This window comes from Triticum urartu, chromosome 5 (assembly GCF_003073215.2).
Source record: "Triticum urartu cultivar G1812 chromosome 5, Tu2.1, whole genome shotgun sequence".
NCBI classification, from domain to species: domain Eukaryota; kingdom Viridiplantae; phylum Streptophyta; class Magnoliopsida; order Poales; family Poaceae; genus Triticum; species Triticum urartu.
The window spans coordinates 597,619,399-597,629,576 of NC_053026.1; the positions used below are offsets into that span (position 1 = coordinate 597,619,399).

The 10,178-nt window shown below is 43.5% G+C and overlaps 1 non-coding gene across 1 annotated transcript; it reads right to left on the reverse strand.

Annotated features, from left to right (window-relative positions):
* Positions 1–214: 214 nt before the first annotated feature.
* Positions 215–375, reverse strand: LOC125511922. The gene has a single exon (XR_007285191.1). It is a non-coding gene; the product is annotated as a U1 spliceosomal RNA (small nuclear RNA).
* Positions 376–10,178: the final 9,803 nt, after the last annotated feature.

Sequence of the window (10,178 nt, forward strand, 5' to 3'; positions counted from 1 at the left end):
AGATTCCGGGTGCTTGTCTTCATGTTGCTCAAAGAAACTTGGATCAGAAGTGCAGAACACTCCCTCCATTACTGAAATATTTTTCCAAAAAAGATGGACCACACCAGGAACTGTATGTGCCAGAGACCAGATGACCCAGCCAAGGGACTGTATTGTAAAACCGGGCTTCTTTAGCAACCAAGGCCAGGGACAAAGATTTAATTTAAAAGAATTGACAGGGGCCGCGCGAACGCGTACCCCCTCTACCACAAATTATGACGTTCATTCTCCCACTTGGGGAGATGATGGGCCAACGCACCCACCAAGTGCAATGTGGGCCATTGACCCAGGCCACGGGCCTTCTTGATCGCCCGTCGACCCCGTCCAGGTAAGTAAGGAGGACGCAGCACCTCGCCCTCCTCTTATAGCCTGCTCTCCCCCTCGATTCCCCTCGGCTAGGCGAGGTGGTACTAAAACTGAAGAGCAGCTACCGCGGTGGCGAAGGGAGTCACGGGGAGACGCGCGATTAGCTTTTTTTTTTAGACGAAGACACGCGATTAGCTAGCTGCAGACTTTAGTGGGCTCACGTTTGACCTATCTGGGCCCTACAGCAGCAAGACGTGGGCCTTGAGAGTACCAGTTTTGTGCTCTTGCTGTGCAATCGTGTTGCTCACCACTAAAAAAAAAGAACAAAGTGTAATCGTGTTGCTCTCTCCTCTAGGAAGAATGAGCCATGGCAATTGTTTCCTCTCTAAAAGGAAACAGGTACATGACAATTCAACAAAAAATAGGAAAATTATAAATAAACTCATGTGCATTTAAAGTTTCTTCATTCGTTTCTTTTGGAAGAGTTTCCTCTCACTTTTCAGTGTGGAAGATTTTTTGTTGTTGTGGTGAAAACAAAATATGATTAGCTTTTAGTGGTAGTTGCGGTGCGTGCTGGTGTTTTCCTTCAATAGCTAAATCCCACATGCTAAACAAAACACATACATACAGGTAAACATATACTCCCTCTGTTTCATAATGTAGTGTAGGTGGATTTTTTGAAAAGTCAAACCTCATAAACTTTGACCAAGTTTTCATTTACATCTAAAATGCCAAACATAACATATATAGTTAGATTCATCATAAGATGCAGTTTCATATTTTATATTTTTGGTATTGCAAAATTTGACCTTTTTAAAACCTATATGCACTACATTATGAAACGGAGGGAGTACTACAATATTGAGTCTGTGTCCAAGGTAGTCATATTCCGGATCATGTACTAGTATTAGTTGTTCAGATGGGGTATTCTTCCTTTTCTTTCCAGCCTATTTTTAGTCCGATTTGATGCAAAGTAAACTAACGGAATAGATAGTGTATGTTCTCTCCGGTTGGGGATTAGTAGACCTGCCATCTTCTGTACAACGTAACGGCAATCCAAAGTTTGCAATGCTTCTACGAGTACATGGTTTTTGCACAATGTGTGGGCTATTTGTCCTCGACATGCGCACACCCCGGCATTGAGCGTGTTGTATGATGATTTTCACGCTCCTGATCTGCCTGATTTCTCTGTCTCCGTGAGTATGTATCCTGATGACCATTGAGCCTCTTTTTTTAAGGAAGATAGTTCTAAATTTCTTTGCCTTCAATTTGTAGTTAATAGTATGCCTGCTCGTCCCGAAAAGAAACAGGGACAGGCTGACCTAGCCAGCCGCCGCCTCTAAAAAAGCCAGCGTTCTCTGCCTCCCGCCGGCGCCGGCGTCGGTCTGTGTCGTCTCCGGTGGCCTTAGGGCCATGTAGGCGGAGTGGATCTTGGCCCTTGCCGGTGGAAGGGCTTCGTTTTTAGATCTTTTTCAAGCTTTGTTAGGGTTTGTGTTCTGTTCAGGAAGGCGAGACGGTGGCGGCTCTCTGAAGATGGAATAAAGGTCTCCCCGTCTAGCCCCCGTTCTGGTGATGCGTCTAGCATCATCGGTGGGCGTGTAGAGGTGTGTCTCCGGCAGATCTATCTTTGGTGGATTTGCTCGGGTCTGTTCGTCGTTCGTCTTCTTTCGTATGTTTTCAGGTTGGATCCTTTTGATCTACACTCTTCATCCGCGATGGTTGTTGTTCTGGTGCGTTGGTTCTATGAGAGCTTAGCACGACGACTTCCCGACTGTCTACTACAGTAAGGTTTGCCCGACTCCGGCAAGGGAGGGGCGATGACAGCGGCGCGCCTTCGACTCACTTCAGTGCTTGTAGTCGTCGCTAGATGGTCTATGGATCTGGATGTAATTTTTATTATTTCTAGTGTTCGTTGTACTACCATGATTGAAGATGAATAGATTGGAAGTTTTTCTCGAAAAAAAAATAGTATGCTTGCTCATTTTCGTGATCCATATTTGGATCCTCCAGTTTGTTATTTCACTTTGTTATTGACATTGTAACCCACAAACTGCTAGGGAACTCTTATCCTTCTTAAGGATGAATGGGGCGACATCACTAGTGGCTTTTGCACTTCGTCGACATGTTCTTTGTCTTGTTTCGTCTATCGGTATAGCTTTTTTTTGCGGGACGTCTATCAGTATAGCTGCAAGGGCAAAGGGTCGACCACTGAATTACACTAGTCAAGACCTCCAGGTTATGAGTAAGCATGTGGCAACAATAATTGGAAATAGATATTTCAAAACTTGCAATGGCACCCACAACAGCATTACGAAGGGATGTACGACCAAATAAATCTCTCTAGGAAAAAGTTTGTACAAGGAAAACATAAGTGTTATTTTTTTGCGGCAACATAAGTGTGTGTTAATATCCATGGAATCGAGAGTCCATGCCAAAGTTGACATTTTTTATGTAAAAGGAAGTACCTGGTAGATGTGGATAGGACAGATGCAGTTTTGTGCTTCAATTCACTTTTCAATCAAAAGTATTTTGTTTCTACTCTTTTTTTCTGCTCTTCTTGATACTCAATATTATCATGTAAGTAGCTTTAGTTTTGCAATGTTGGTCCGAAGTTGATTGCTAGAAGTAGCACTGGTGTATATGATATTAATCAAATGACTTTTTAGGTTGGTGGTGCATGGCGAGGTCGGGACACGTTTCTAAATCCTCTGGCCACCCGCCACTCTCATTTCCATGTAAAAAAAGAATAATGTGAGTATCACAAAAAAAATTGACATAAAAAGGGAAGATCGACAATGATTTAAATAAGCAAGGGATATAACACAAATCTCTATCTCTCTATATACCACTTAAAAATAACGTAAGGTTCCTATTTCGCTCTTTCTTCCATCCAACCCCTGATTTGTTTTGCTCCCTCTCCGGTTTCCTACACTAGTTTTCTTTGAAAACTGTCTCAACTGCCCCATGTCTTATTGACTTGCCAAATAACATCTTCAAAAATAGCAGATCCTACACTAGTTTCCTACACTAATTATTTGGCAAGTCAATAAGAAGGCGGTTATTACTACAGGAAGGAAGATGAAGAAGGAAGATGGATCCTACACTAGTTTTCAAAGAAGGACTGGCCGTCGGCGGCAAGAAGGCCACGCCCGTGCGGTCAACTAGGTACGCATCCATCTTCCTTCTTCATCTGCATATGTGGAATTGAAGGAACTTAGACTTAGATCATTGTATGTACATGGAGAATTGCTGGTCATCTTTGACTTGCAGACAATTCCATCAGACTTGGCAAAAAAAAACAAAATATTACCCTCAATATATGTCTGCAATTTTCCGTGTCATCTGAATTTAGCTGCAGGAATTTAACTTACGTCCATCTGCCTAACCCTCATCTGATAGATGTCCTGTTTCTTGGGATTTGGTGATTGGTGTCACCAATGTTGACCCGAGGCTATTTGATAACAATTCTGACACATAACCACTCATTTAGAAGTTAATATGTATGTTCTACTGTATTTGCTAACTATTCTGACACATAAACACTTATTTCAGACTATCAAACTATCCTACTTGCAAATGGTCCACTTCTGACAGCTAACTACTGTAAAAGCTATTTTGCTTGCTCACACATAAATCATATATCTGCCACTGAAGTTTCATTTCTAAATTGCTATGGGCTACATAACACGGCAATGACTATTGCTTATTTATTTGCTTCATTTTCTATCATGCCTATTAGTTATTTTACTTAAGCATGTTAGGTAACTCACTACCAGACATTTAAACTGATTGTCAATCGTAAGAAAGAAATGAACAGTTAATATGCCCGGTGCTCTCAGTACATGATGACATCCTCTTATACATGTGCACACACTCATTTATTGAAGTGCTTTAATTTCATAATATGCCTCACCGATTTTCCTGTTGGTGTACCCAAGTGTCACCGACCGTGTCTTGGTTTTACTTCCAATGCCCGATGGTGGAGTCTCACTGAAGGTTGTGATGGAAGCCGTCGCCCGAATTAATTGATTCAGTATGTATGCTCAAACTTGCCCTTGTAAGGCAAGGCAATTCAGAGACCAGTGGGTGACAGTTACAACTGATCCATGCAATGGCAGGTGTACATCTCTAAAAAAAAGACTCAGTTATGATTGAGTTCTTGTGAAGTTGGAGTTGCATTAATTAGTGTTTTCTGTGTTCACAGAATGGATCTAGAGCAAGGGGGTGGTTGATACGTTTGGGCTCAGCTTGCGGGCTAGGAACGAGCATCGGTGGACTCCCAGTTCTACGTCATCACGACGCAAACACCAGACTGTAACATTGCAATCGTTCTCACTAGTGAGGAAACCGGGTGTCCTCACCTTAATATGTTTTTCGTTGTTGCTAGGTTCCCGTTGCACACGGCCAGGTGACCTTCTCACCCTAACCAGGATTAAAGCACATAATTTATTCTTTCGGAACTAAACCTGTTTCAAGGTAAATACTAGGGGTTAGGGTTTAGGGTCTGCAAATGTTCATGTAGGGCTGGGCATATAACCTGAAAACCGATGTCCCGAACCGAACTAACCGGCACCGAAGCCGAATTCACCGAAACCGGGAACTTCGGTTGTTTGTACGGTTTGCATTTGATGAAAAACGAATTTAGTCCGGTGAATTCGGGTTTATTGCTGGGCTACCTGAATAGACCGAAACCCGAGTAAACACTGATGGGTTTCATAGTAGTTTCAAAATTTTCCTACGCTCACGCAAGATCATGGTGATGCATAGCAACGAGAGGGGAGAGTATGATCTACGTACCCTTGTAGATCGACAACGGAAGCGTTTGGTTGATGTAGTCGTACGCCTTCACGGCCCGACCGATCAAGCACCGAAGCTACGGCACCTCCGAGTTCTAGCACACGTTCAGCTCGATGACGATCCCCGGACTCCGATCCAGCAAAGTGTCGGGGAAGAGTTCCGTCAGCACGACGGCGTGGTGACGATCTTGATGTACTACTGCAGCAGGGCTTCGCCTAAGCACCGCTACAATATTATCAAGGACTATGGTGGAAGGGGGCACCGCACACGGCTAAGAATATGATCACGTGGATCAACTCTTGTGTTTCTCTGGGGTGCCCCTGCCTCCGTATATAAAGGCTCAAGAGGGGGAGGCCGGCCGGCCATCATAGGGCGTGCCAGGAGGAGTCCTACTCCCTCCGGGAGTAGGACTTCTCCCCCAATCCTAGTTGGAATAGGATTCGCGAGGTGGGAAAAGAGAGAGAGAGAGAGAAGGAAGGGGCCGCCGGCCCCCTCTCTCCTTGTCCTATTCGGACTAGGGGGAGGGGCGCGCGGCCCAGCCCTGGCTGCCTCTCCTCTTCTTCCACTAAGGCCCATATAGCTCCCGGGGGTTCCGGTAACCTCCCGGTACTCCGGTAAAATCCCGATTTCACCTGGAACACTTCCGATATCCAAACATAGGCTTCCAATATATCAATCTTTATGTCTCGACCATTTCGAGACTCCTCGTCATGTCCGTGATCACATCCGGGACTCCGAACAACCTTCGGTACATCAAAATGCATAAACTCATAATATAACTGTCATCGTAACCTTAAGCGTGCGGACCCTACGGGTTCGAGAACAATGTAGACATGACCGAGACACGTCTCCGGTCAATAACCAATAGCGGGACCTGGATGCCCATATTGGATCCTACATATTCTACGAAGATCTTTATCGGTCAGACCGCATAACAACATACGTTGTTCCCTTTGTCATCGGTATGTTACTTGCTCGAGATTCGATCATCGGTATCCTATACCTAGTTCAATCTCGTTACCGGCAAGTCTCTTTACTCGTTCTGTAATACATCATCCCGCAACTAACTTATTAGTTGCAATGCTTGCAAGGCTTAAGTGATGTGCATTACCGAGAGGGCCCAGAGATACCTCTCCGACAATCGGAGTGACAAATCCTAATCTCGAAATACGCCAACCCAACATGTACCTTTGGAGACACCTGTAGAGCTCCTTTATAATCACCCAGTTACGTTGTGACGTTTGGTAGCACACAAAGTGTTCCTCTGGCAAACGGGAGTTGCATAATCTCATAGTCATAGGAACATGTATAAGTCATGAAGAAAGCAATAGCAACATACTAAACGATCGGGTGCGAAGCTAATGGAATGGGTCATGTCAATCAGATCATTTAACTAATGATGTGATCCTGTTAATCAAATGACAACTCTTTGTCCATGGTTAGGAAACATAACCATCTTTGATTAACAAGCTAGTCTAGTAGAGGCATACTAGTGACACTCTGTTTGTCTATGTATTCACACATGTATTATGTTTCCGGTTAATACAATTCTAGCATGAATAATAAACATTTATCATGATATAAGGAAATAAATAATAACTTTATTATTGCCTCTAGGGCATATTTCCTTCAAACACAAGGGTCCAACCTGCACGCCTGTTGCTGTACTCAAGTGCTCTTTCCACTGCTCGAGTGCACGAGTCTCAGCCGCATCGGGAAGAAGCGAACCTGAATAAGACCACAGTGAGCCGCCGTCGCTACATATTTTGTGTAAAAGACAAAGTACTAGTAGTACTCCCTCCATTTCATAATGTAGTGCTTCCTCTATCTACGTGCTTCAACTTTGACCGTAAATTTAACTATCAAGACCGATTGCGGCGGAAGCAAAAATTATATCAGTGAATTCGTATTCGAAAGAAGTTTTTAATTATATAATTTTTTCTCCCGCCGCAGTTGGTCTCGTTGGTTAATTTATGGTCAAAGTTGGACCTCGGAAAGCGCGGGCGCACTATATTTTGGAATGGAGGGAGTACTTCTCTCGGGTAGTAGTACTAAAGCTGGCCATAGTGGGGGTAACATAACTAGTATCATATACTTGGGACTCGCAAACATGCTTACGTGGCAGGAAATTAAAGAAGAGAGAGAGGGTCATAGTAACATAGGTAGATACCGTAACATAATAAATGTTATGCTACTATGTGTCATGCATGCCAATAAATGAGACCACCTATGATACTACTTTATGATACTATGCACTATGGATGTAGTATCATACACTAGTATCATATGCATGATACTAGTATATGTTACTCCCCACTATGACCAGCCTAAAGGAGCTGCCACCACTAATTTTACAAAGTACTCCCTCCATTCCACAATGTAGTGCTTCCTCTATCCCCGTGCTTCAATTTTGACCATAAATTTAACTACCAAGACCGATTGCGGCGGGAGAAAAAATTATATCAGTGAATTCGTATTCGAAAGAAGTTTTCAATTATATAATTTTTTATCCCACCGCAGTTGGTCTCGTTGGCTAAATTTATGGTCAAAATTGAACATCGGAAAGCGCGGGCGCACTATATTTTGGAATGGAGGGAGTAAAGTATAGCTCGGGAGAATCAATAGCAGACTAGCAGATGTAGCTAGTAGCTAGTACGCAAACCTACGAGCATTGTGCATCAAAATAAAATTATTGATGCTGCTAGTACTCCCGCTCACTGAGACTAGCCACAATGGGAGTAACTTAAGCAGTATAACATCGAGTCCAACTCAGCAAATTTGCTTATGAGGAGAGAGATAGTTACAGTAACTTAGCTAGTTACTGTAACATCACATGTCCCAATGCAATATGAGTCTATAACCTAATAAATGAACCTTTGCATGACACTACACTTATGTTACTACCTACTATGAAGATAGTAACATAGTTTAGGAATTTGTGTATGTTAATAGTGTATGTTACTCTTCATTATGGCTAGTCTGAGACAGTGATTCCATTTGTTATTTAATATATATCTCGGTGCTGTTCGGTAGAACTGACGACCGAACCGAAAATTCGGTGCAGAGAAGGCTCGGTTAGCTAATATTCTACTGACCGATCGGTCCGTGCTTTGGCAAAACCGAAATTTTGAATTGACCGAGGAACCGACCCGATCGGTTGGGGGGAACCGAACGCCCAGGCCTATGTTCATGCCATCCCTGAATATACTGGAGTTATATTTTGATGTATATATATATATATGCAGTATGTCTATTCTACAAAGATCAGCGTGAAGAGTGTTTGTTCATTGGAACATGTTTTCTCTTCCTGATTTAGCGTCTTAGTGCAATATAACTATCTAGAAAGTATTTTATAGGAGGCCACATTCAGACTTCTGTCCTAAATTCTTCATAACCTTACCATGATGGTTGGAGTTTAGTTCTCGCATGAGGCCTACTTATTATTTCTCCCTCCGTTTTTTGTCCAAACTATTGGTTTTCCAGTGTTGTTTATTGCTTCCATGTCCGTGTCCTTTGGTGAGCTCTTTTCTATTCCCCGACCTAGCCTTCGAGCTATGGCTGTTTAGATGTTTGGCAGACACTTTCTGTGTCTACAACTCTACATGTAGCAGATTTAATTCAAATTGCCATTTGTATGATGTGTATTTGCATGGTTGCAAGTTAAATGTGAAATTATCTTTGACAAACTTAATCAATGGCTGAAGAAGTTAAATAGGTTTGCTTATCTCTATTGTATTGTCATCATAGTGCCAAATTAACCCACACTCAACAACTCACACTGCTGTTCTGTGTGAAGAATTTATATTTGATTATCAAATTAGATCCTACTAATTTTCTGCTAGAAGTATGTCTATTTGATTCTTATGCCATGTATTTGAATAATGTTCGAGCTGAAGGGTTTGGACAAGTTTGAGGATACATTATAGGTCCCTTTGGTTGTGGCTCTATATTTTTTAATATGAAGTCTAACAAGGGTCTGCACAGGTTCTTGCAGAAGCATGGTGATGATGAAACACTTGTTGTTGCTTATTATAAACTTGGAAAGCTAAATAGAATTTTATGGGGATAAGGTGTTTGTCAAATTATAGTTTGAAAATCTGATTAACTTGTTAGTTTGTTGGCTAGCAGTGTGAATCGGAACTCTGGGTACTTTTATCTGTTGTGAAGAATATAAATTTTTTTGCCGGTGCTCTTGTGTACATAAATCTGAAGGTGATCATGATTCAGCTCACCAGTAAGCTTTTCTTCTCTCCGAAGAGAAGAAAGAAGTTTGTACCTAATAGAACTGAAGTAATCGATCCTCTTATGTACACTTGTAGATATAAAACAGAATAGCTTGCAAAATAGTTCTGTTATCATTTTGGAAATAGCATTCAGTTAATCATGCCAAATTTTCTCCCCCCGCTAGCGGCGACTATGGTTTCTCCTCCCGCTCCCCTTGCCGCCGCCGGCCGCCCTCCCCTCCCGCCGCCTCCGGCCGCGCGCGTCGCGCCTCTCCTCCCCCTCCCCCTGTTGGGGATCGTTGCAGAAATTAAATTTTTTTTCTACGCATCACCAAGATCAATCTATGGAGTAACTAGCAACGAGAGGGGAGTGCATCTTCATACCCTTGAAGATCGTGAGTCGGAAGCGTTGCAAGAATGCGGTTGGAGGAGTCGTACACGTAATGATTCAGATTGCGGCCGAATCCGATCTAAACACCGAAAATGGTGCCTCCGCGTTCAACACAAGTGCAGCCCGGTGACGTCTCCCGCGCCTTGATCCAGCAAGGAGGAGGGAGAGGTTGAGGAAGAAGGCTCCAACAACAGCACGACGGCGTGGTGGTGATGGAGTGGCAGTTCTCCGGCAGGGCTTCGCCAAGCTCACGCGGAGGAGGAGAGGTGTTGGGGAGGGGAGGGGTTGCGCCTTGGATGTGGTGCTGCAGCCCTCCCCTCTCCCCTCTATTTATAGGGGCAAGGGGAAAGGGGGCCGGCCCCTCTAGATGAGATCTAGAGGGGGGGCAAGTGGGAGGGGGCTTGCCCCCAAGCAAGGGTGGC